Genomic DNA, 24235 nt, shown 5'->3' with positions numbered 1-24235 from the left:
TTTTGGCACCTGGTGCTGATTATCAGTGAAGCAGCAGAGATTTCTATGAGGTTTGGTATGGTGGTTTTGCAAACTTGTACAATTACAGAGCAAGGTGGCTGCTTGTTTGCCAATAGCTTCATGAGCAAGGTCACTCCACGACTACAGGATGAGTTCTGTAACCCATTTGCAGGTGAGGGACTTTCTTCAATATCTTATCTATATGGAATCATTGCCAGAATAATTTCAGAGGAGCATTCTTCTGTTAGAAACGTTTTCTGTTGGAAACATATTACCTCATAAACATTTATAGAGGGACAGAGGAGGTTTGTTCAAACCAACCTGAAACCTTCAGCAATGTTCCTGCTGCCACACTGGACAAGTTGCAACCCTGCTTCCAGTGGGGTAGCTGGTGTTTATGGGCGCCATGATTTCTGAGAACAGTCACTCCAGTTATATTAATTTAAACTTCATGTTCTCAGAAGATATACTCAAAATGGCCACAAGTGCCATTAGAAAATTGTTAATTCACAGTTTTTATATCAACTTTGTTAATATCCCAGACTGAACAAAGTGTAACAGCCTCAGAAGTGCAGGGTGTATGTAATAAATGTTGCGGTCTTGCTCTAGTTATAAAAAGGCAGCCATCACCCCCAACTACTGGTGTTGTGAGGTGCTAGGGGATCCTACTAAACACTGGATAGTACAAACTGCTGGCAGGCAATGCTCTGTGCTGATCAACAAGTCAGCAGCTGCCAGTTAGCTGAAATCAAAACTGTTGAAAGGTGCTTCCTTCTCCTGCTTCTTCTCGGTACACCATGGCAGCAGTATCTGTAACTTCACTCTCTGAATGAATTGTTTGCTATCTCAGAGATATAAAGCCAGATTAATTGTTTTATGGGTAGTAGCAAAAGATTGCATTATATCTGTTTGGATTTCTGTTTGGTCCATACAGCTTGACAACACAAACTTTGTCAGCTAGTGTTTCTTTGGGAAAGGTAGGATTATTCAAAGGCAGTGAAATGATTTAGAAATGCAGATGAGAATGGATCCACTCATTTTTTCCTTCCACATAACACAGGACTAGTATAATAAATGTACTGGTTTACCTCTCTGGAGTCTCTTAAATGCCAGAGATTTGGCTGCAGAGTGTGAAGACAGTCAAAAAATTCCTAGGAGGTTGAAGGAACTCAGCACAGAGGTTGTTATGGATACACAAAATCCTTTGCACATCTCTCTGGATAGACCTGCTCTGTTACAATCCTTTCAACAGTGAGGATATCATGCAAAAGGGCTGCAGAGAGAAGTGCACAGGGACGCCGTCCCTCTCTATGCTCTATGTCTGTGAAGTCAGGAACCCAATTAAAAAACTCTCCCATGTTTAGTTTACAGTAGCAACTGGGAACAGGGCTTTCTTTCCCTGGCAAGGTCCTACAGGTCTTTTTTGGTTCATTTTCCAGGTTGGCCTGAGCCCATGAAGCTTTCCTCTTGAGCCATTATTTTCCCCAAACTAGGAGATTTGAAGGACGTGGCTTTTATTCTACCCGGTTGGGGTCTTCCAGTTGTTATGGATGCTGTCCTGACCCTGTGAAGTTTTTTGGTGCCCCAGAAGTGTCAAAGTCAAAGATTTTGGTACAAATATGACTTTTCTGTGCTTAATTTTATATTTTTAGTTGGATTTCTGTGTGCGTAAGGTTCAGCAATGTCAATTATTCTTATGGCTTTATTTACAGCAAGCTACCAACATTGAAAACCACCTCTGAAATTGGAATCCTCTTCCTGCCTTGACCTGAGTGATTTTTCCTGAAGAATGTAGTCAAAAAAGCCATAAAGTGCTTCAGAAATCCTGTGAGTCCCCAGGGCAGAGCAATAGCTCTAGAAAATGTGTTTAACTGAGAACATACAAAATGGCTTAAATGGCTTAGCAGAAAATGTCCTGAGTTTCAGTTTTGTAAATGTACTAGTTCAGAGGTATGGTAATAAATATTAATTTTATTTTGACATTTGAAAGAGACATTTGAATGCTGCCTATGTGCACTGCAGAATGATTAAAAATTATTGTGGTGTGTGAAATTTATGTTTTAGCTAGTATGATTACATCCTTCTAAAAATGTTCAAGCCTGTAATCTTTTAAAATTGTTTTTGCAGTAGAGAGATTAAAATTCAGTGAAGCACTTCATATATTTTTAAACAATCATGTTAATTTGAAAGTGACTCAAATAACATCCATACTATTTTAAACATAAGTCATAATGATCCACATTAAAATTCTTTGTTTCAAATTAAAGTAACCATGTCTGCAAAGAGCTCAGCAAAAAACTTTTCTTGTACCATGAGTCATTACAGACGTGACACCACTGACTGGGTATATAGCAGATAAGGTAACAAGAATAAATTTATTTCTGCATCAAAACAAATCTTTAGTTCAGAATACAGGAGAAGTTTCCATCCACCTTTGCCTCCTGCCACACCTCTGCTCTCAGTCTGTGTACCTGTCTTGGAATTTCCCTGGTGCAGGAGTGGAGTCAGAGTCAGAGTGATTTGCTGCAGGCTGGGATTAGACAGTGATTGAAAACTTGTGTGGGCACTGTTCTGGTGCATTTGCTTCACAGATAAGGATCTTAGGTCAGGGTTGCACTACTGAGGGTCAAATTTAAATCAGAGTGGAATTAGAACAAAGTTGTCGTACTTCTGAATGGAAGAAAAGAATGAAATAGATACTCAAATCCTTAGAAATGCACAGCACTCTCATTGACTCTTCTGAGTCAGTATGTGTCCTCATAGTTGGTCATCCCCTTTCTTCCTTACCTCTGGATTAGTCTCATTTGAAGTTTAAAAGGTGATTATAGGTCCTCTGGGTAATGATTTACTCTTGTGGTAGATTACAATCAGATACCAATCTTGAAGCGTGTTCTTTTTTCTGCGGAGCAACCATGTTGTCTTCTCCATTATCCAGCATTGACTCTCATCCTTACTGTACTCTGGGCTTTCCCAGACCTTTAAAACTTCAGTATGTACCTGTTGTTTCAGTGACAGGCAGAGACATTACATATTTCTAACCTGCATGGGCTCACCCAATCCATATTTCCTCATCTGTCATGGAGCGTTAGGTGAGGAGGTTGTGGTTCCGTGTCGTATTGTCTCAATTTATTGGCTAGACTATCTGGATGGGCCTCAAATCTGACTCACTCGCAGCTTCATCCAGGACACTTCACCCTTGCTGTCCTGATCCTGTGCAGGTGCTGGGGACTGTGCTCTCTTGGGGAACTCTGCCCTGCCTGCAGGAGGTCCACCACCTCAGATCCTGCCTCATTTTTCTAAAACCAATTGATTCCCTCCCTGATGGTGTAGATAAAGCAGCTCTGTCTATGCCCACAGAACAGAAGGGATGCAAAGCTGCAGTTTCTTAATGACAATAGTGAAACTAGTTGAAAAAGATAGTAGGTTCACTGAAAAACCTGAAATTGGACGTTGGCTAATGCTGCTGTGTGTTGACAACAGGACCTTCACTGGAAAATATCTGTAGAAGAGAACTTTCTGTAGAACAGATTTTGACAAACTTTATGACTTGTCCATTAGAAGTAACTAAAATTAGAGAAAATATTAAAGATTCAAGTTAGAAATGATATCTAGAGTTCTTGATTGTATAATGTAAGTAAAAGCACTCTCCTTTGATACCTTAAAGGTGCTTGGTACTGTAAAGTGTCCTCACAAAGAGGAGGGGAATCCCAGATGATGTTTTCAGGCCATCTGTATTTGGAGAGATGCTTTTAACGGGCAGATTCTCCCCTTTTCTTCCATCTGACCTTAAGGGAAAAAATGCATTAAGGAAGGATAGTTCTGAGAATTTGAGTTGAAAGACAAAGTTCTCTCTTCACTTGACTTTAAACTTCAGTAATGACAGTTAACTCTTGGAGTAATGCCTTAGAGAGAGTGTCAAATCTCTATTAAAACTGTGTTTCTCTTCATTGCTCTCTTGAGTTAGATAACATAGTTTGTAGCTATTTTTTTTTTTTTTGTGTATATTATAGGCATACCTGAAATCATAAAACAACTCCCTGTGGGAATTTGGAAAACAGTTTTCCATTCCTGCTAGATAGAATAAGACTGTGAGAAAAAAACCTGCCTCACTAAGAAAATACTACTTATTTGCCAAAATGAGAACAGGAAAGTGCAGGAAACTCATGAAGTGCTACTGGCTGTCACAGGGGTAAATAAAATCAATGTCAAGACCATACCCTTGTTGAAGAAAAATCAGAAACATCCAAAAAAATGTAGATCAGTCCCACTGTCCAAATCTATTAGCAGCTGCAAGTACCTACTACCGATTTGACTACATTATCCTGTGAATATACTCTGCCACAGGGCAGAGAAAAATGAAGCAAAGTGAATGTAAAATTTTTTACTTCTGAAAAATGTATTACGTTCAGCATCCAGTTATTGCTTGTGAAAAAAAATGTCTATAAGAAAAGAAGTGATTGATAAGTTGAACCTTTACAAAAAAAAAAACCCCAAAACAAAATTACTACTAATGGCATTGTCACACACCAAAAGTTTTGAATTTCAGTTGCAGATTGAGTCTGGAGTGCTATATTTTGTTCTGTAGTAATTGGCAGACTAGTATTGGCAGAAAGTTCCTTTTGGAATTTGGAGTTTTCTCATGTGAAGAGTTTGTATGTAAACTGGCCAATCTAATTAAGACTTTTTGTGAAATAATAGAGATGAGAAATGGAGATAAAATTTTCATCTTAAAGGTGGATTTCAAGAGCTTCTGTTCTTCTATCCTGTTGAGAGGTATCAAGTAACTGTTGTGGAAACCATAGCTTCTCCTCCATAAAATCACTTTTGATTATCCCTGGTATAAACTGCATTAACATGAGTCACAGAAACCCTTATCCACAATCTGAGATGTACATAATACTGTAAGCATACAACAAGTGACAAAAAGAAAGCAACTGCAACGTGGCAGTTCTGTTTGATGTGGTAAGACATGTTTGATGTGACAAAACTCTAGCTCAAAATGGCATTTGTTCCTTTCCCACTGACTTCTTTTTGAAATGATCTGAACATTCAGATCCTGACTTCTCACTGAAAGCCTTTATTTGTCATTATTTAGGCAATGGGAACCTGTAACACAGTGACCATTCTGGAGCAGCTGCTCAAGAGAACCTCTGTGCCTTGGTGTCCTGACAAAGGAGGAAAACCTGACTCAAATGAGGATACCTGCTTTTTAATCCTATCAAATCACTGATCTTTCTACTAAAACTTTAAGAAGATTGTCTTCTATGCTGACATTATTTGTGATGTGAACATATTCCCTGGATTTGGAAAATAAAACCAAAGTAATTGGATTTTGAAAATGAACTCATTTTAAATAGGTTATTAGAGGAGTCACAACAGGACTTTCAGGCCTCTCGTGTCTTGGGCAGAACCTGAACTTATGTTTTTGAAATGAAAATCTCTGCATGCCATTACTTATTCCCTCAGCCATACCAGGTTGCAAATGTACTATCCATGATGTTTTTGGGGCTTTTTTGAGCAATAGTCAGGCACAAGGAAGATGTATTTCTGCAACCGTGTTGGCAAAATGACACTGAAAGAAGATGATGTCATGTTTGGTGTCTTTCTATATAAGTATTTATAAACTATGCCTATATAGAAATCTATACAAATGCAGTTTGAATCAATTTTTCTTAATCTGTAGTCTGGAGTCCTTCAACAGTCTGCTGAAAACTTTCTGACTGAATTTTGCTGGATCTATTTTTAGTTTCCAGCTCTTATAATGCTTTTAAAAGTTAAAAGAACTTGACCCTTACTGTGAGTAAAAAGATGTTATGGTTACAGTTAAGGTTATAAGGTAGTCAGCAACAGGAATGAAAATGCTCTCTGTACTGCTAGTGAAAACATGGTAGTTGCCTAAACAGATCCTTAAAAATCTGATTCACATTATAAAACATTATTTGGAACTTGTGGATATTAAAGCAGAATATAGCATGATAACTGAAATCAGTCAGTGTAATAGGAGTGTCTATCTGAAACAGAATGTGACTGCTGCTGGAAAGAGGATCAGGGGTACTTCTCACATCCATTTTCCATCTGTTTTATCCAAGCAGAGAATACTACTTTTTGCAGTATCAGGCAAAGACCTGGTCTTTGAATGTATTCACTGAAAAAAGAAAAATTTCCATTCTTCTTAATATGATATGTTTATTCATGTGAGCTGTTCCATGCTGGGCAAGGGTGTGTAAGGGAAACTCTCCATGCCATAGAAATACCCTGTCATCTTGAAGATTAAGGTCACTAAACAGAGAGCAGAAGGTTACTTATGACAGAAAGACTTTCTGCAAAGGTTCATGGCTCACAGGAGGGAACTACTGATTGTCTGAAAGGCCTGAAGAGGCATTAAACGCCAGAGAGGTCCTTCCCAGTGGCATACTTAACAAAGAGCTATCCTTCCTTCTTTGTGACATGGTGACATTACTTTTTTAATCCACCATAACTGCCCTTTGATGAAAAGGAGAACGGTGACAATACAGCCGATAAACCTGACTGCTTTTCCAACTCCACTTCATGAGAAACTGTAAATGTTAGGACAGAATTGGAGGCCTGAAATTTTGAAGGTGTAATATCCAGAAGCAAAATTCTCTCCTGGAAGTTCTGAATATGCTCATGAATATGTCCATGTAGTAATGGTGTAACAGCAGAGAGATAATTTAATTCCTGTTATGAAAACTTCCTTTATTGTGAATAGGAAAACATATGTATGCTATTTACTGAAAATGGACTTAAACCTGCTACCCTGCTATTCACTTTAAACATCACAAATGCATTCTATTAAAGCAGTAAAAACAGTTGCTCTATATTCTCATTTAACACCAGCACCTGCATTTCATCTATGTTTTTGAAAAATGCAATCAAATTACTCGTTCCTGAACCTTCTTTTTGTGTTTGTTCTTCACTCCTATCGACTTTCCCCTTTTATATTGAAGCCAGTATATTTTGGGGACAAGATGCCACTTTCAATGCCTTGGTCTGATTCTGAAGTAAGATTAGATGTTAGGAATCAGATGACTTTAATAAGAAATTAAATTTTTTTTATTATTTTTATGAGGTTTTTGCAGAAAGACTGTGTAAAGAAAAACAGTTATTTTCACAATTGATTGAGAAATCAGTTTAAAAAGTTCAGTTCTGCGCATTCAGTTGATAGTTTTTCCAGCAGAGGGCAAGAAAGTATAACAGATGGAAATGGTGCTACTTTCCCAAACAGCCACAGTGGAAATGTTAAACAGCATAGCCTGAGGATGGAACGTGAAAGGTAATAACCATCTACCTTTTTGGGCATAATGGTTTTTCAACAGCCTTTTATTCTTCAAGGGTAGTTGTAGACAGGATGGAAAAGGAGCAGAGGAGACCACCAGAGCAGCCGACTGGTTCATGCTGCTTTGTCAGCACAAGTTCCTCCAGCCAAAATCTGATTTCTGAGGGGTGTGAGGGAAGGTGGCACACTCTACCTTTTCTAACCAAGTTGCAGTAACATGCAGTTCCTTGCTTGATGTTCAGTTTGTGGGGTGAGGAGGCACATGGCTGCCTGTTTAATGCAGGGCTGCCATCCTTTGCAGCTGTTACAGTTGTTAAATCTGTAAAGCAGGGTTCGCTCCTTCTTCAAGGGGCAGACAAAACTCTATTTGAACTCAGATTTTAGAAGCTTGAGCTGATGCTCAGGAATTTGGGATTTTGCATCCAAATATGAATAAAGTGTGCTAATTACTATATATTATTGTGGTGAGCATATGTGTTGCAGATGCACATGTGGAATCAAAAACTTTGAGCTTTTCCATGAAAGGAGTTTTCAGAATGTCCAGTTTAAGACTGCAGATGTTTGTCATGCAGCAGTATGTATTTACCAAGGCATTTGTCAAATTTCTTCAAATCATTGCAGTGATTTTAAAAGTGCTGCGTAGTCACTCTTTCATCTAGAAAAACTTCAGGTCTCCTGATCTCATCAGGTCTCCTTATGCAATCCTTCTGTTAAGGTCCAAGCTTAGTTTGTCATGCAGTTGTTTGCCATCAGTAGTACCTTATTAGGTGAAAAGCATCTGATTTGGGCAAAAGTTACAGCTACATTTTCTTTGGGTATTTATAATTTCACTGCAGTAAAATATAAATAGGCAACCTCATACTCCTATTTTGCTGTTGCAGACAAGGCAAATAATTTAATTTCTTATGATAATGGAAGCGGAATTCTGAGGCAAATAATAAGCTTTGGTTATCTTAGCTGATCAGGCTGTACTCAGTACAGCCTGAATGTCTTAGAAGAATGAAAGTAGTTCAAATAGCATGAAAAACTTTTTAATATGATAATAATAATAATAATAACCCCAAAATCACACTAGTCAAATGCCAAAATTAGGGATATATTAATACAGACATGCTATTTTAGTAATAACTATCTGTTTAAAGTGTAACCAATAATTTTTGGACCAATGAAGTACTTATCTAAGAGGAAGTCTTATGCCAGATTTCATAAAAGTAGTTTTGTTTCTCAGTGTGGTTGTTAGTTACTTTATACTAGACTAGACTATACTAGACTATACTAGAAGTGTAACATTTTCTCATTGCTTGATTTAAGTTTCTAGAAGCAGATTTTGTTTACATAGCAGAAACACATAATTCATAAAAAAATTTCCATAACAGTACATATAGCTTCAGAGCTCTGGTCAACGTAATATCTACATAACGGTGACCACTGGATTGTTCTCTTTTTCTTTTCGCATGAAAAAGATCAACACCTGTACTCTGAGTGGTTTTTTTTTTATTGTTGTGGGTTTTTAGTTGTTTGTTTGTTTTGTTCGGTCAGCTGCTATCTCAAGTACTTTTGATTTGTTTCTCCTGGTAAGATTTATTAAATTTTAAATTTTTTTTAAGTATATGAAGAGATGTCAGGATTTTGAAATGGGGTTATGGACAGCAGAAGTATCTTACAAATTGCTACCCTTAGACTATCTAGTGTTTGTTTCTTATGCTGGTTTTTTTCCAAGTCATTTTAGCTTGGAATATATATATACACACACCCAGATTTTTGAATGTCACATATTATTTTTTAACCAACCTCTTATAAGAAGGATTTTTCATATAGAAATCCATTGACCTGAAGAGATATTTCCCTGATGTAAAATAAATCAGACATTTCACATATTCCTGATAAAAAGGAGACAATTCTTACTTTGGAACAGCTCAGGGCTGACAGCAGTGGCCTCGGTGACCTACTGAGCAGAAAATCCAACTGACTTTATCATCGGTCACCCATAAATGGTCAGAAATGGAAACTCTGCTCTTTTTAACCTCAGCATTGGTCTTTCCACAAGGTCGAGTGGGGTGGATCATAGGAAGAGGGACTGCAGGCCAGAAAATCATCCTGGAAACTGCAATGAGCATTTGAGACCTTGAAAAAAAAAGTACAAACCTTTGGCATCTGTTTGACAGCTCTGGCAGAGGAGCCTCAGCAGCACCTCCCACTAACAGCTGAGGTATTGAAGAACAGTTTAGGTGTTGAAATTAGTAGGAGATGAATTGTGCCTGAAAGTGACTGTTGTATCTTCTGACTGTAGGCAACCCCATCACCTGCAAACCTGGAGTCCTGCTTCAGACCTCCGCATCTGGTCAAATGAACCTCACTCTAGAAGTCTTAAGAGGACAGACTGTGTCAGGGCATCTTTATACTGTGCTTATAGCAGTAGTGTTAAAAAATATTTTTCTCCCTCTATTTTTGTACTAGAACACTCTTGTACTCCTTTCCTCATAGTTTTTGCTATTTACCCCAAGTTTAATTTCTGAAAGTGTGTTCTAAGTAGATGTTTACCAAAACTCATGGGAAATTTGGTTTGTGGAGCACTTACAATGAAAAAGCTTGTAAAATGCATACCTGTGAAGTCACAGCAAATTGAAATGAATTTATTTTTCTTAAAATTCAATTAAATCTCTTTAGGGATTTAATTAGGGTAAAAGAGACTAAAATTTCCCATCTTCTCTTGCAATTCTGTTCTCCTTTCTCCTGTAAGCACTTTTCTTTTTTCCAAATGCAAGCTTACATTGGTAAAGAACCAAAACTGTGGGTCTCTTTGCCAAAATTCTTTTTTTTCTTCTCTGACCTTTAATAGCAAAACTGATCTGAAAAGGAGATGCTTTTTTGTCAAAATGATACTTTAAATGCAAAGAAAATGGATGGGTTTTAAAAATTCTGTTTTTTGAAAAATTGGTAGTAAATGTCTTTGTACTTTGCTCAGATTTTCCCCAGCAATGATGAAAACTGCCAAAGAAATTAATGGCAAAAGTTGCAATGCTAATATATTTACACTGTACTAGTAATTGGAACAGTTTTTAGAGGATAGTTGATATTTAGTTATGCAGTCTGGTGTCATTGAACACTGCATAAACTGATGATTTTATTTCATTTAATTTCCAGATTGAAACTAAGAATTCAATTCAATTCAATTAATTTACTGAGCAGCAAAGGTGGTCTTGAACACCTGGTCCTTGAAGTACCATGGGATGAAGAACAGATAGCCCTAACTCAGTCAAATGTTTATTATAAAAAAACAATTACCCTCTTTGCATGTATTACCAGTAGTAAACATCCATTTTGTCTTTCACGACCACTGTAGCCAGTGCTTTCCAAAGGCATTTGAGTGAATGGTAGTTGTCTTTCCTTTTTCTGCTCCATCAGTATCTGGTTTGCCACTTGTGGTGTTACTCTGTTCGTATTGCTTTTATTTGCAGTTCTCATCAGAAGGGAAGAATGGGGCTCACAGCACTTTCTTTTCCTCTGCAACATTCATGATAGTATCTGCCATATGTTCCCCCTACATTTTTTGTAAATACACTATGAGAACATATGTATGTTATTTCCTAACTCTCTTATGCCAACACTTGTCTGAGATGTCTGTAAGGATGCTATGTCTTATGACAGTATAACAATCCTCTGAGTGTAATTAAAATAATTTTGAATGTTTTGGGGTGTTTTAAACACTAATTCATGCACTATTTAAAATATCTTCCCAGGGTTCTGTTTGTGTCTTGACAATTTGCGTAAAATTAGAGTATGTGCAACTCATCATTTAACTGCTGTTCAAGTGATGTTCAACTGTCCAGCATTCATTGTCAAATGACTCAAAGTCTCCAGACTTTGGAGAAGTCTGTCATCACACTTGAAGTGAGATTCTAGTATTGTGACTAGGTCTTTGTAGTGAATATACAAATGTAATCTCAGCCCTTTGCTCCCGAGATGGGATACTAAAAACTTGTTCAAATATTTCTATTATTTTGACTATACTTCTATGAAAAGGCGAGGAATTTAAGCAAATGTCTCATACCAAAATGTTCTTCAGTGAGTGCTGTGTACCCATTTTCATTACATCTCCTTTGAGTCCCTCAGCATTTGTGATCGCCTAATTGAAATGGAAAAAAAATTGGTATATTTACTTTTTCAAATATTGATACAAACATCCAAAAAGTTTGTATGGATATCAACAACTACAAAGCAAGTGGATTCAACACCTAAACTTCGGGCTATAGATAAATACCCTGAACTCAAGGTCATTCATTTATGAATGCAAGCTTGGTGAAGTCAGCAATATTACACAAATTGAGAGGATTTTCTATATAGTGGTTTGCAAGCAGCAATATGGCCATGGATACTTAAATATTGAAGGCTGATTTGTGCCATATATTGTAAGGATGTACACTGACAAGAAGTTGCCCTGTTTTTTAGAAGGTTTGATTGATACATTTACATCTTGGGAATCCAATGTGTGGCCAGGCTTCAGGCTGAGTGCTTCAGGCTGTAACCTTCACTGGCAAACTGGTGTGTGGAAGAGATGAACCATGTAATGTTGGTGGTCCTCCCCCAAGCACTGCAAGTTTTACATTGTGGACAGGAGCGCGTATCTCAAACAGATTTTTGTACTGTGCAGTGCTGTTAGAAGTCAAAAGTAAACGATAGATTTGTGTGAACAACTTTTTGTAATGTCTCTTTGGAAAGGATATCCTAATTGTTTCTCTTTGATGCTCTTTTCTGTCAAGGTTTGCCTTTGTGGATGTTTGTAGTGGCAAGGGTAATTCACTATTTATGGTATGCAGAATTCATTAACATTAGTTTCTGTTCTGTGTTTTTTAATCACCAGCAACATGTGTTACTGGGTACAAATTTACATCTGTTATGCCTATCATTCTGATGTGGCTGAGTGACTAAGGCACTTTTAAAGCAAGTTAAAGCAATATCAGTGTAAAAGTGAGGAAATCAGACTTTAATTATGGTGTGCCACAGCCACAGACACATTCCTCTGGCCACAAGACTATGTTACAGGGTGACCTTTATTGGCCTTTTCAGTCTGTTTCATATTTGGCTAATACATAGGAGTTTTGGTTGGCAATGTATCTGGGCTATAAATGGAGAAGAACAGGAGTAGTCTCTAGGCAGCTTTGACCATTTGCATCTAAGGAAACTCTTAGAGATATTATTGCTCTCCAAACTGAGCAAAACTATATTATTTCGAAATAGAAAGGACTTTAGAAGATTTTTTTTTTCTGTTTATGTTTGTAGACTCTATTTCGCCTGCAACTTGATGTGAAAGCACAGTCAATACAGCAAATTTCTGCTTTAAGTTCTTTGTCATTTTGACAGACACATAGAATAATTTAGGTTGGAAAGGACATTTTAAGGTAAATTAGTCTAAGCACCTGGTGAAAATAGGACAGATTTTGGAGTCAGACCAGGCTGCTCAAGGCTTTTGTCCAGGCAAAAATGAAATATTTCCAAGGATGGAGATCCCACAGAATCTCAGTGCAATTTTGTTGAGCGCCTGATTTCTCTCAGAGCGTGAATTTTTTCTAGTACCTTGTCAGAATTTCTGGGGTTGCAGCTTGCATCTGCTGCCCCATGTCATGTCACTGTGCATCTCCTGGAAGTCTGTCTCTGTCTCTTCACATACTCCCATCAGGGAGAGGTATATGACAACATACAATGCAGCCCAGAGGGCTCTTGTTCTTTGCTGCTGCAAGGGAGGCTTTGCTAAGTCGTGCTCAACTTGTTATCCACCAGGACACCCAGGGCCTTTCCTGAATTTCTGGTTTTCTGCTTGTAAGAGGAAATGGTGTAATTTTGATCTCAAGTTTAGATAACTAAGTCTGTAAGCTGCTTGTGCAGACAGTCTTTCCAGTGTCTTCCTAGAGACAGGTTCTTGTTTGAAACTGTTCTTTGGAAGAACCTGCTTGGCATAAAGGAAGTTCGAGCAGAAACCCTGTTTAACTCTCACAGTAAAAATGTGTACCTATACCTGGGTGGTTGATGAACACAATTTCACGTCATGTTGAAAAGAAATAGTTTATCAAAGTGTATTTATACTTTATTTTTTTAAAATAGTGTGATGGTCCACTGGGTATGGCTCCAAGGCTTTATAAAATCTGGTTTAAAAGTTCAAATCAGAAATATTTTGAGCCTATTTCTGGCAGACTTCAAGTGTCTAGTAAAAATGTACTGGAATACTCTATTTATAAGGGTTTTTTTAATAGGATAATTTTTTCCTCTACTTTTGTTGGATTGGGGAGCAATATTTTTATATTTTCCATTAAGTTTTTTAACTAAAGCTAAGCCTGGAAATTTTACAAATAAAATAAAGTGCATAAAAAACTCCCTTGTTTTAAAAAATCAGACTAGATTGTATTTGAAAAAGAAAAGGCTTATACTATAAAAGGCTCTAGGTATAAAAACACTATTTAGAGTCCAAAGTATACAGAAGAAAATGTGTTTTAAATGAGCATTTAATGAATAATAAGCTGCTGAAGCATTAGTTATTGCTGGCATTAGCTGGAAGGAAATGAAAACTAAGTGCTAAATGCAGAAAGATATCTCTTTTATGATCAACAGTGTTTTGAGAAAAAGTTAAAATCTGAAACCTTGATTGTAAAACATTATATAGCAACATGAGGCTTTAGAGGCCCTTTCTAGTCCAATTAATGCCTACACATTTCAGAAAAATAGGAAAATGGGAAAACAAATTATGTCTTATAACTGTCAGTCTGTACAGTAAACATTTCAAAGCTGATTCTTTGGAGGAAGCAAATATTTTACTTAGGTTTTCCTCTTCATTTACAATTCAGAGTGACACTCTTAGGAGTTTGTTGTTTACTTGCTCATAAGTTTCATTGGTAGGTAGCATTTGAACTTTTCCTTCATCGCATACTGTTCTAGAGCTTTCTTGTGAGCCACAAAAACTAAATAGTTTCTCCTCCAAATTGTGAAATAGTATGACGAACTCTACTCATGCAGAACCATTCTCTCCTCCCCAGTAGTCACATATACTGGGAAGATGTATTAATGATGTGAGGAAGCAAAGCAAGGCAAGTCCAGTAAATAATACACGTTCCTGACCCAAATTACAGAGAAGCCAAAAAGGTGAGGTTCTCTACTGAACATCATACTCACCAACGAGGAGAAGCTTGCTGGGGTTGTGTGTCAAAGGTGATTTTGCCTGCAGTAGCCAAAAACTGGTGGAGTGTGGGATCCTGTAGGGAGACAGGAAGGTAAAAATCAAGCTCATAGCCCTGGATTTCAGAAAGGCGGATTTTGGCTTCTTCAAAAACTTGCTTGAAAGAGTTACATGGGATAAGGTCCTAAAGGAAATAAGGGCCCAAGAAACGAAAACTGGTTAATACTTAAAGATTTTCTGTTGCACTCAATTATTAGGAAGTCAGACAAAAATGCCAGGAGACCTTTGCAGATGAACAAGTTCCTGGCCAAACTCTAACACAAAAATGAAGCACACAGAGAGTGGAAGCAAGAATGGGTAATCTGGGAGGGATATACAGATATTGTCATAGCATGCAGAGATGGATTTAAGAAAGTCAAAGCCCAAATGTAATTGAATCTGTCCAGAGGTGTTAAAAACTACAAGAAAGTCTTATGTAATTACACAAAAGGAAGACTATGGACAGTGTGGGCCCAGCATATTATAAGATGGGTGACCGGTTTACACAGGATTTGGAAAAGGCTGAGGTGATGAATGTCTTTTTGCCTCAGTCTTTCCTGGCAAGACCACCCCTCAGGAATCTCAAGTCCCAGAGACCAAGCAGAAAGGTTGGAGCAAGGAAGATGCAACCTTGGTGGAACAGGATCAGCAAGTAAAATACTTCTTCCTCACACCCTCTCTGTATCTATGTAATATATGCCTTTTAAAATAAAGTAGTTTTTGAGCTATGCCTTTGAAATATTAGTTATGATTAGATAGAGAAGGCAGGTAGGGCATGGTTGGAACCCTGGTCACTGAGAATTTTAGACTTTCTGTTCAGAGGGGCACTGACCCCCAAGAAAATAGTGCATTTGACCTGAGGCCTTGGAGGAGGTTTCTGAAATTGAATGATAGAACTGGGATTATGGGTGTGTAGTTTGAATAAAAGTATGTAATATCACACCGTGGAAAACTTAGGGTTTAAGGTTTTAAAATATAGTTATATATCTATAAAGTAAGATGAAAGTTTTAGGATGGAGGCTAGTCCTTTTTTTTCCCCTTCTTTTTCATGGGTCTAGGTGGTATTTTGTAATTGGATAGAAAAGTCTGCATTGTGGGCCACAGGTGGTTGGTTATTGGGTTAAAAGTAGAAAAAATTTAGGTGTCATTTCTTAATTGGACAGTTTATCCCTAAAAGGCCTTGCAGAGAGATAGATACAGCTCCTTTCTTACTTTGTTAGCTACAAGTGCTGTAGAACTCACAGCTTGTGAGACTGTAATATAGATAAGAACTAATAAACATCTGAGTCTGAACAAGAAATACTGTCTCGTACATTTAATCCCAACTCCGACAAAATGAAGATAAAATGTAACACGTGGTATGTAAAATCTGTAGCATATATCTTTGGTGTAACAGTTTTGATTTTAGAATAGGGTAATTTTGAGTCTCAAATCTGCATATTTCTAATTGGTACTCATTCAAAGTGCTCAGTTTCCAAATGATGACACTGAACTTCTGTCAGAAGTTGATCTTGGAACAACCCTTTCCTCTTTTCAAAAGACCACCTTAGTGTATTTTCAAAAGCCATCTAGTAACTGAAAAGTCAAAGTCAGCAGTATTAACAGGAAACAGATTCCTAGAGCCTGAATTATTTGAAAAATGGAACTTAGACTTTTTAGAATTTACAGGAAGCTGTTTAGACTGTTTTAAATATTTAGACATTTCTTTGTATGACTGTGACATGAGAACATGTCCACAAGTAAAAGCTAAAAATATTATCCCACAAATAACCATTCAATTTGTTCTTCCTGAATTTAAATCAGCTAACCTAAATATATTCTACCAGTAAATCATTAAAGATGTGTAGTCAAAATGCATAGGGATTATCATCACAGCTTGAGTGATGCTCACTACGTTGTAAGGAAAAATATTAAGTTTGACCATATTTGACAAGTTAGAAAATACTTCTGGGTTTTAGAGTGTCATGCAGCTGCTTTCCTCTTACTCTGGGTTAATAATGTGCCACAATGGTGCAGCTCACTACATAATCTTTTTTCTCAAATCTTACAGTGCTTATAAGTATGTTTGTATAATGTATGACATCTCAGCAGCATTGAACTAGGAGTGTGGAAGTTGGAGCATCTGTTAAATGTGATTTTTTTTTTTAGCAAACACCTTCAGGTAAAGATTACTAATCCTACTACTGTTGCCTTGAGGCTTCATCACTAGAAATATTATGCTTCCTATTAGACAAAATTTATCTGTGATGAACCTTAAACATGATTTCTGGAATTATGCCAGTGTGAATATGGCAGATTACTCTGAATAGCTCCAGACAAGACGTATTCCATCTATTTCCAGATGTAAATGTGTTGCGACAAATATTGTGAAGAAAAACGTGCTTGCCTTTGTTCTTGCATTTTCACCTTTTGTCTGACAAGATCCTCTCTGACTATATCTTGGGGAAAGATAGCATGAACACTCTTATTGCTTTCCAGGTTCATAAGGCAGCAAGAAGTACCTTACACTCTAATGATCAATACCCAAAATTGTTAAATTTCTTTTTCCAATATGCTAAAAAGTCTCACTGCCATGCTATCAAATGATCTTTCAATTATGGAACACCATAAAGACACAAAAGCCTGCTTCTTATTTATATTATATTTCCTTAAACTCAGTACTATTTCTGATAGTATGGCATTTTCAGAAATCATTTCTCCTTGCCACAGAATTTCATCTTTCTAAATTTTATGTCTGGGCTACAGATAGAGATAATACACATCTTGATTGTCTGTGAATTAAAGTGGCATCATATTCTTTTATTTGTATCTCGTGGAAAGGGATGCTTTGTACCTTTCATTTTCTAACTGCAATACCTGGATGATTTACCTGCTTTTCAGAAAGAGTGAAGTTTTTTCCCCCATAGTCCATATTATTAGAAGATGAATCCACCACTGGAAAAGATCTAGAAATTCTACTGAATAAGGTGATACTTGGATTGAAAGCTCTAAGAAAAATGGAAATACATTAAAGTGTTAATTCACAGAAGTTGTTTTTCCTTGTAGAGGTATCTGAGGCTTTTGGCTGGAATCAGCACAATGTTGTAAATTTGTCTCTAAGATAAAGATAAAGAACAAAGCTAGATTTGATCACTGATGATCACTAAACTGATAATCTATTTAAAAACATCAATGAAGAACCATTCTTATCAGCTATCCTGACCTTCTGGATTATTCAGACTATAGAACACCATTCACTTTCTGAATTAATCTTAAAATTTCTTTTTCTTAGGAAAAAGCAACCCTTTTAGAAAGCGTTCTGTAAGAGGCTGGGAAACTCAAGATAAACTCACTACCTTTCCCTCTCATATTTTAATCAAACTCTGCCCAAGACATTGTGTTTGTCTAATACAGACAACATGCTTTCAAACATATTCTTTCTATATTTTGAGCAATCTTTTCCTAAAAATATATGTATATAAAAATTGCTATAGATGATAGCAAATAAAGCAAGGTAAAATGTTGTTTTCCTGAATTAATATAGAAATATATTAATATATTCAATAATCTTAATATACAAGATTTTAATATGAAATCTTCTTTAGGTAATATTTTGCTTTCCTTAGAAGATCATATTCTTGTCCAAAGGATGCACACATCAGAACTAGTATTTAAAATACATTATTTGTCTTTGTTTTTAGAATTATGATTCTTGCATTGCAGATCCCTGATTGACATGTCAGGGAAGTAAGGGCTTGGGAGGGAATGGAAATATATTTCTGGAATATTAATGGAAATATGCTTTTTGGATAATGAATTTACTTGCCTTGCAGTGTTTAAAAATTAGTAGAATAACATCAATATATAAACAAATCCTTGAATTCTAACCAATTGGTGTAATTTCTTTTCTTTCTTGTGTTTTATTCCATCACAATGATTTTTTTTTATCATCTGTTTGCTCTGGTTATTACCACTCCTGAATGAAAAGGAGTTAGATGTCCCAAACTAAAGCAGTATAGCAAACAGAAGTGATGATTTTCCCAACCATCTTGCAAAGCATTTTGTGCTCAGAATTCCACTGATGCGAAAATACAAATTGTGAATATATCCATTCTGCAGGGTGTGCAACAAAAGCTCTGAACAGAAATGATGTATAAAATATCTAAAGAAAAAAATCCCTCAGGGAGTAGGCATTGAAACCATTGAAAAATGGTTTCAGGAAGTACTTTTCCTTTGGAGTTACTGTGGGTCACTAGAAGTCTATTTGATGGTAGGGACTCAGAAGACAGAGGCATACACAAATTAAAACCCAGTCTTTAAATCTGCCTGTCATGCTGGCAATTAATTACATTACCTGTATGAAACTCTCCTAGTTTGGTGCAGCAGATGAACCCATGCAGTAAACTCTAGACTTTGTTCAACAAAGAGCTGACGCAGCAAATAACTTGGATAAACGTTAAGACTGTAAGACTATCATCTTGATTGGACTTGATATCTTAAGTTACAGAGGAGTGATTCATTCCCTGTTAGGTTCAGACTGAAGATGAAGGTGCCTAATTCAGGGTCAAACGCACTTCGTAATGAACAGAGATAATATTATTTCCAGAACTCAATTTTAGCCCATTTTTTCTCATCCCATTGATTGTAATGGGGTCAGGCTAGCCTCAAAAATTATATGCCACACTGAAGAGCTTCAAGTTAAGTGGGATCAATCTAGTTGTGATCAGTTAATCCAGTTGGGATCAGCCAAGATCAGGCTAAAATATCTCAGTATAATGAAATTCAATTTTCTTACTCCTAAGATGAATTCAAATAATGGTGTCTTGGGGATTGTTAAATAGCAGTCATGGTTATGGCAGAGACCTGTCCTTCTCAACTGATTTGTGTTAAGCCTGTGGTTGCCTAGTGGGACAAGATAATTTTCTCCTTAGGTCACTCTATGTGCAAGAATTAAATGTGTGGCTCAGCCCTAGCAGGGAATATTTATTGTCTCTGCACCTCATTCCGGTCTGTGTCCTCCTGTGCCTGTGGCAGTCTCTGATGGCACAATCAGCCACAATCAGGAGAAGATAGCCTCTTCCAGGAGTTCCTCTCTGGACCTGCCCCTTGTGTAAGACTGCCAGTGCAAGAGTGGAGGCTATGGACTGTGGCTTTAATTTTATCTCCTGTGTGTTGTTGCAGCACTGAGGCTGAGCCCATGGGGCTCTGCTGTGTCCCAAAAAACAGCAGAAGGGTTTGGGCACAGAGCTCACTGCCACAAGTGGGACCTTACCAACCCTGATACCTGGGGGGTAAGGATTCTGCCAATTTGTTCCACTCTCCAGAGTTTGCCTATGTCTCAAGTCAGTCCTAAATCATAATTAGTGAAGGGAGGGCATGAATTCACATGATTTATTACAGACCTCAACTTCCAGGCAAATTTCAAGCTCAAGAGGGTGGCTTCTGAACTGAAAAAGTCTGATTAAGTGATGTGATCTTTCTCCACACCTTATGGCGATCAATGTTGCAATGCCCAGAAAGAAAACTGTTACAAAAGATACTTTTTCTGCTTGGATTCTGTACCGAACAAGGATATTTACGACTAGGCACAGTCAGTATTGACCATATTGAATAGTAAAGAAATAAAATGAGTTTGGACATCAGATGCCATCAGAGACACTACCAATCCCACATATGAAACAGAGAGAAATAAAGTTATCAGTGCACCAAAGAAAGAGTCCTTAAAAAGAGGCAGAGAAGAGATGGGAGCACTAAGTAATGTTTCAGCTTTTTTGGAGTTAGTTTGAGTAAAAGGGTTGCTCTGAGTTAGAAACCAGATCTCTAACTCAGGAAGTTACAGAACTGGCTGCTGTTAGGCAGCAATGTGCTACCTTAGTTAAAACAGACATTGTAAAAAGGGTGCAACATCAAGCAATCTGACTATAATGAACCTAAAATGCTTTAGAAGAGCAGGACAAATTTCCAAGAACATTGCTATTGCAGGGGCAGCCATCCTGCCTCTGGGACAAAAACTAGTATCTTTTCGTGACACTACATTACTGAACTGGTGAAGAGCATTTATGCTCTTATGGTTTCTTTCTAGCCTCTCTTATATTGCAATACAGCCTCATCTGGCTTCTCCTTGAACTGGTCCATGCATTCAGCTGGCAGAGAAGAATTCACACTAAGCCATTCTTGTGTAGACCTGCCAGCATTTTCAAAGCTGGTTTATGTAGCTCCACATCATGCTGCAGTGCATGATACAGATTTATCTTCCCTCCCTGAGCATCCAGCCATTGTAAATGTTTATATAGGCAGAAATATAACTGAGTGCCTAGGGATTGAGCCCCTTGTCTAAAATAAACTCCTTAACCATAGGGTCAGAGAGACTGATCATATGCCTCGAATAGATACATTTCTCAGTGCTCCTGGAGGATCAAGTAGGAATATGCATTTGAAATTTCTATTGTATCCCAAATCAGGTTATCCATATGAAGACACACATAGCTTTTACAATGATGAATTAAAATAAAACAGTCTTCTGAAACCCTAAATTCTGCATGAACGTGTGTCTCTTTGATACTGATAATATTAGGAGAAAACAACCCCTTCAACACCGTATTCAGTGAGTTACCAAAATTCTACAGGATACTGGTAATGATAAAACAGCTCAAAAGAGCAGAAATTCCTGATAGCTATTAAGATTACAAGACAGCAGTACAAATCACAGAAGTGGAAGTCTAATAGAGTGTTTGATCACAATCTAGAAAAGAAATAGCAATAAAAGACAGACACTTATGCATATCATGTTATGTAAACCTCTCTGTTTTCTGCTGTTACATTTTTTGAGGCACAAATGTTGAATAATAGTATCCCAAAATTTGATTCCTAAATAATTTTTTGTTAATATACATCACAATCTCCAGAGAACACAAATGTGTGCTTTACTCCTTTAAAATCAAAACATGGTATGTTTTCTTCTCAATTTAATTTCTCATATATGTGTCTTTTAAAAAAGCATGTCTGGAGGAGAGGTAATTGCCCAAAACAATAGTGGAGAGAACAAAATAATAATAATACATTTTCCATCTATGAAGTAATTATTGTGCATTTTCTCAAAGAATACAGTTAGTGCTAATTTTTTGAAAGGTTTTAATGGGTCACTGCATTGAAGAAAAACAAATTTTGTAATTCCTACTTCTATTGTCAGATATTTGTAAATGTAATGATGGTGTTATGAGCTGCCAGAATAGTAAATACACAGCATCATTGCCATGGAATTTAAACATGCAATAACAGTGTTTTCATAATTACAGAGGAATATGGTGGCATGTGGAAAAAAAGCTGAAACTGAGGACATGGTTGGATGACCTGTCTATACTTAATTCTGATTCTTATTCTCTTTCTTTCTAAATGCTACCTGGGAATTTGTTCATTTAGCTTTGTTTACACCGGGTGCCATTGAGCCCTGTTGATGAGCACGTAACTCCATCTCAGGAGCTGGACAGATATGAGATATGAGGATATGAGATATCTCTGAGGCATGTGGTTTAATAGACTGATGAACCTGAAAAAATCTAAATATTGTAGTCAAGATAAAAATTATTTTGTTTCATAAGATGTAAGTATTTATACATAACTATACAAGATGACAAATGTCAGTATGTTAGATTTTAATGGATCACAGGATTCAACTCTGTTACTTTTTATGGCTTTGGTTTTTGTGGCTTTCAGAAAAAATATGTCATGGTCATAACCTCTATACATCTATCACCTAATTAAGGTAGAACCAGAAGCAATGAACTTATCTCTACAAATTGAATTAGAAATTTTGTCCTTTAATCTTGGTGTTCCAAATAACAAATGTTCCGGATGAAAGAGACCAAAGCAATAGTTACATTTATATCCTGGAAAATATTTCATAGCTAAATTATTTGCTGGATTACACTTTCAGATTTTTTGTACCATTTTAGTATGTTTGGATTTTTTTTTAACTAGGTACTGTTTAATCCCCTGAAAGATGTTTGCTTAACTTTTTTTTTCTTCTGAATATTTTTTTCTTCTGAAAAACAAAGGCAAAAGTAATGTAAACACATATTTTTTCTCAGATGCTTGGTTTTTGGTTTGTCCTAAAATGTATCACAAGTACTGAAAGATTTTTTCCTCTTGTAGTTTGCACACCATACTCCTGACATGTAAGCTCCAGAAATTGAGTTTTTATTATATAAAAAATTAATTAGGAAACAAAAAGCAAATAAAACAAAAAAAACTCCATGCTCAAAAACTCCAAACTTAAACTCAGATGACCACTATCCTCTATATTTACATGTAAACATTTCAGGAACTCCATGTACCTTTTGAGGATCCATAGCTGTAAAACTGTTATCCTTCTATTAAAAAAACTGGAATATTTGGTGTTCAGACTTTATTCAAGAATGAAATATCACGTGTTGGTAAGAAACTTTTACTATGTTCCTGTTCTTACTGTTCCTTTAGACTTCTTGACAAGAAACTATGTCTTTCATTGACATATTCGAAGTCCTAATAAAGGAATAGCCACAGAAAAAATAGTTGAACACAAACTACACTGTGATATCTTCTAAATCCTTAGGAAAATGTCTGGGCTAATAATAAGAAAAACCTCTTTCATAAATGCTTTCAGGCAAGATAGTCCTCTGAACCAGCATTCTTTTTAAGTGTGGGAATGGTGTGAAAAATGTTAATAACTGTTTTATACAATCAATTAGGTGACCCACAGAGGAGCTCTTGCTGTCATCCTCCTCTGGATATGTAAGACATTAATAATAAATTATATATATATATAAAAAAATTGTATTCCAACAAATTTTTTTTTTTTTTTTTTTTTTTTTTTTTTTTTTTTTTTTTTCATGAATGGTTAACTTATATTTTATGGTAACCCCTGAATACCATGCAAACTGGGATTGCAATATTTTGCCTTTCTGAGGGATTTGTGGTTTGCTTTCCAGGAGAGTTAGGTTAAATACTCACTCACATGAAACTGAAATTACTGCAGCTGCTATTTATTACGCAAGGTAGTAATCCATGGAAGAAGAAATCAAAAGAGAGTTAAAAGTTCGGAATATAATGAAAATTGTACTGAATAACATCCGGCTGTATTCACTGCTTAGACCACCTGTGGTTCAGAGGTGCAAATGTTGTTTATGCATTGGATGACTCCACTTGATGACCTGTGGTCAGACTTGTGTTCTGCATCTATGTGATTCACTAGAAGAAAATCAAAGAACCACAGAATAAGCTGAGTTGGAAGGGAACCATCAGAATCGTCAAGTCCAACCCCTGGCCCTGCAGAGAACCATTCCCAAGTGTCACACCATGTGCCCAAGAGCATTGTCCAAACACTTTTTGAACTCTGTCAGGCTGGTGCTGTGACTACTTCCCTGGGGAGCCTGTTCCAGTCCCCAACCACCCTGTGGGTGAAAAACCTTTTTCTAATATCCAACCTAAACCTACCCCAAAAACTTTAGGCCATTTCCTCAGGTCCTGTCATGGTCACCTGGTCACCACAGAGAAGAGATCAGTGTCTGCCCCTCCACTTTCCCTCATGAGGAAGTTGTAGACTGCAATGAGGTCTCCTCTCAGTCTCCCCTCTTCCAGGCTGAACAGAGCAAATAATCCCAGCTGCTTCTCATATGGCTTCGCCTCAAGGTACTTTCCATCTTTGTTGCCTTCCTCTGGACCCTCTCTGATAGTTTAATGTCTTTCCTATGTTTTAGTGCCCAGAACTCCACATAACA

The 24235-nt window shown here is 36.9% G+C and overlaps 1 long non-coding RNA gene across 1 annotated transcript; it reads left to right on the top strand.

The window, feature by feature from the left end:
- The first annotated feature begins 15 nt into the window (after positions 1 to 15).
- On the top strand, positions 16 to 6825 carry LOC310922138. The gene is made up of 3 exons (XR_014592302.1): positions 16 to 172; positions 1713 to 1827; positions 5096 to 6825. It is a non-coding gene; the product is annotated as an uncharacterized lncRNA (long non-coding RNA).
- The last annotated feature ends 17410 nt before the right edge of the window (positions 6826 to 24235 follow it).

This window comes from Zosterops lateralis (assembly GCF_965231275.1).
Source record: "Zosterops lateralis genome assembly, chromosome: 2".
NCBI lineage: Eukaryota > Metazoa > Chordata > Aves > Passeriformes > Zosteropidae > Zosterops > Zosterops lateralis.
This window is presented reverse-complemented; position numbering and strand designations above follow the sequence as displayed.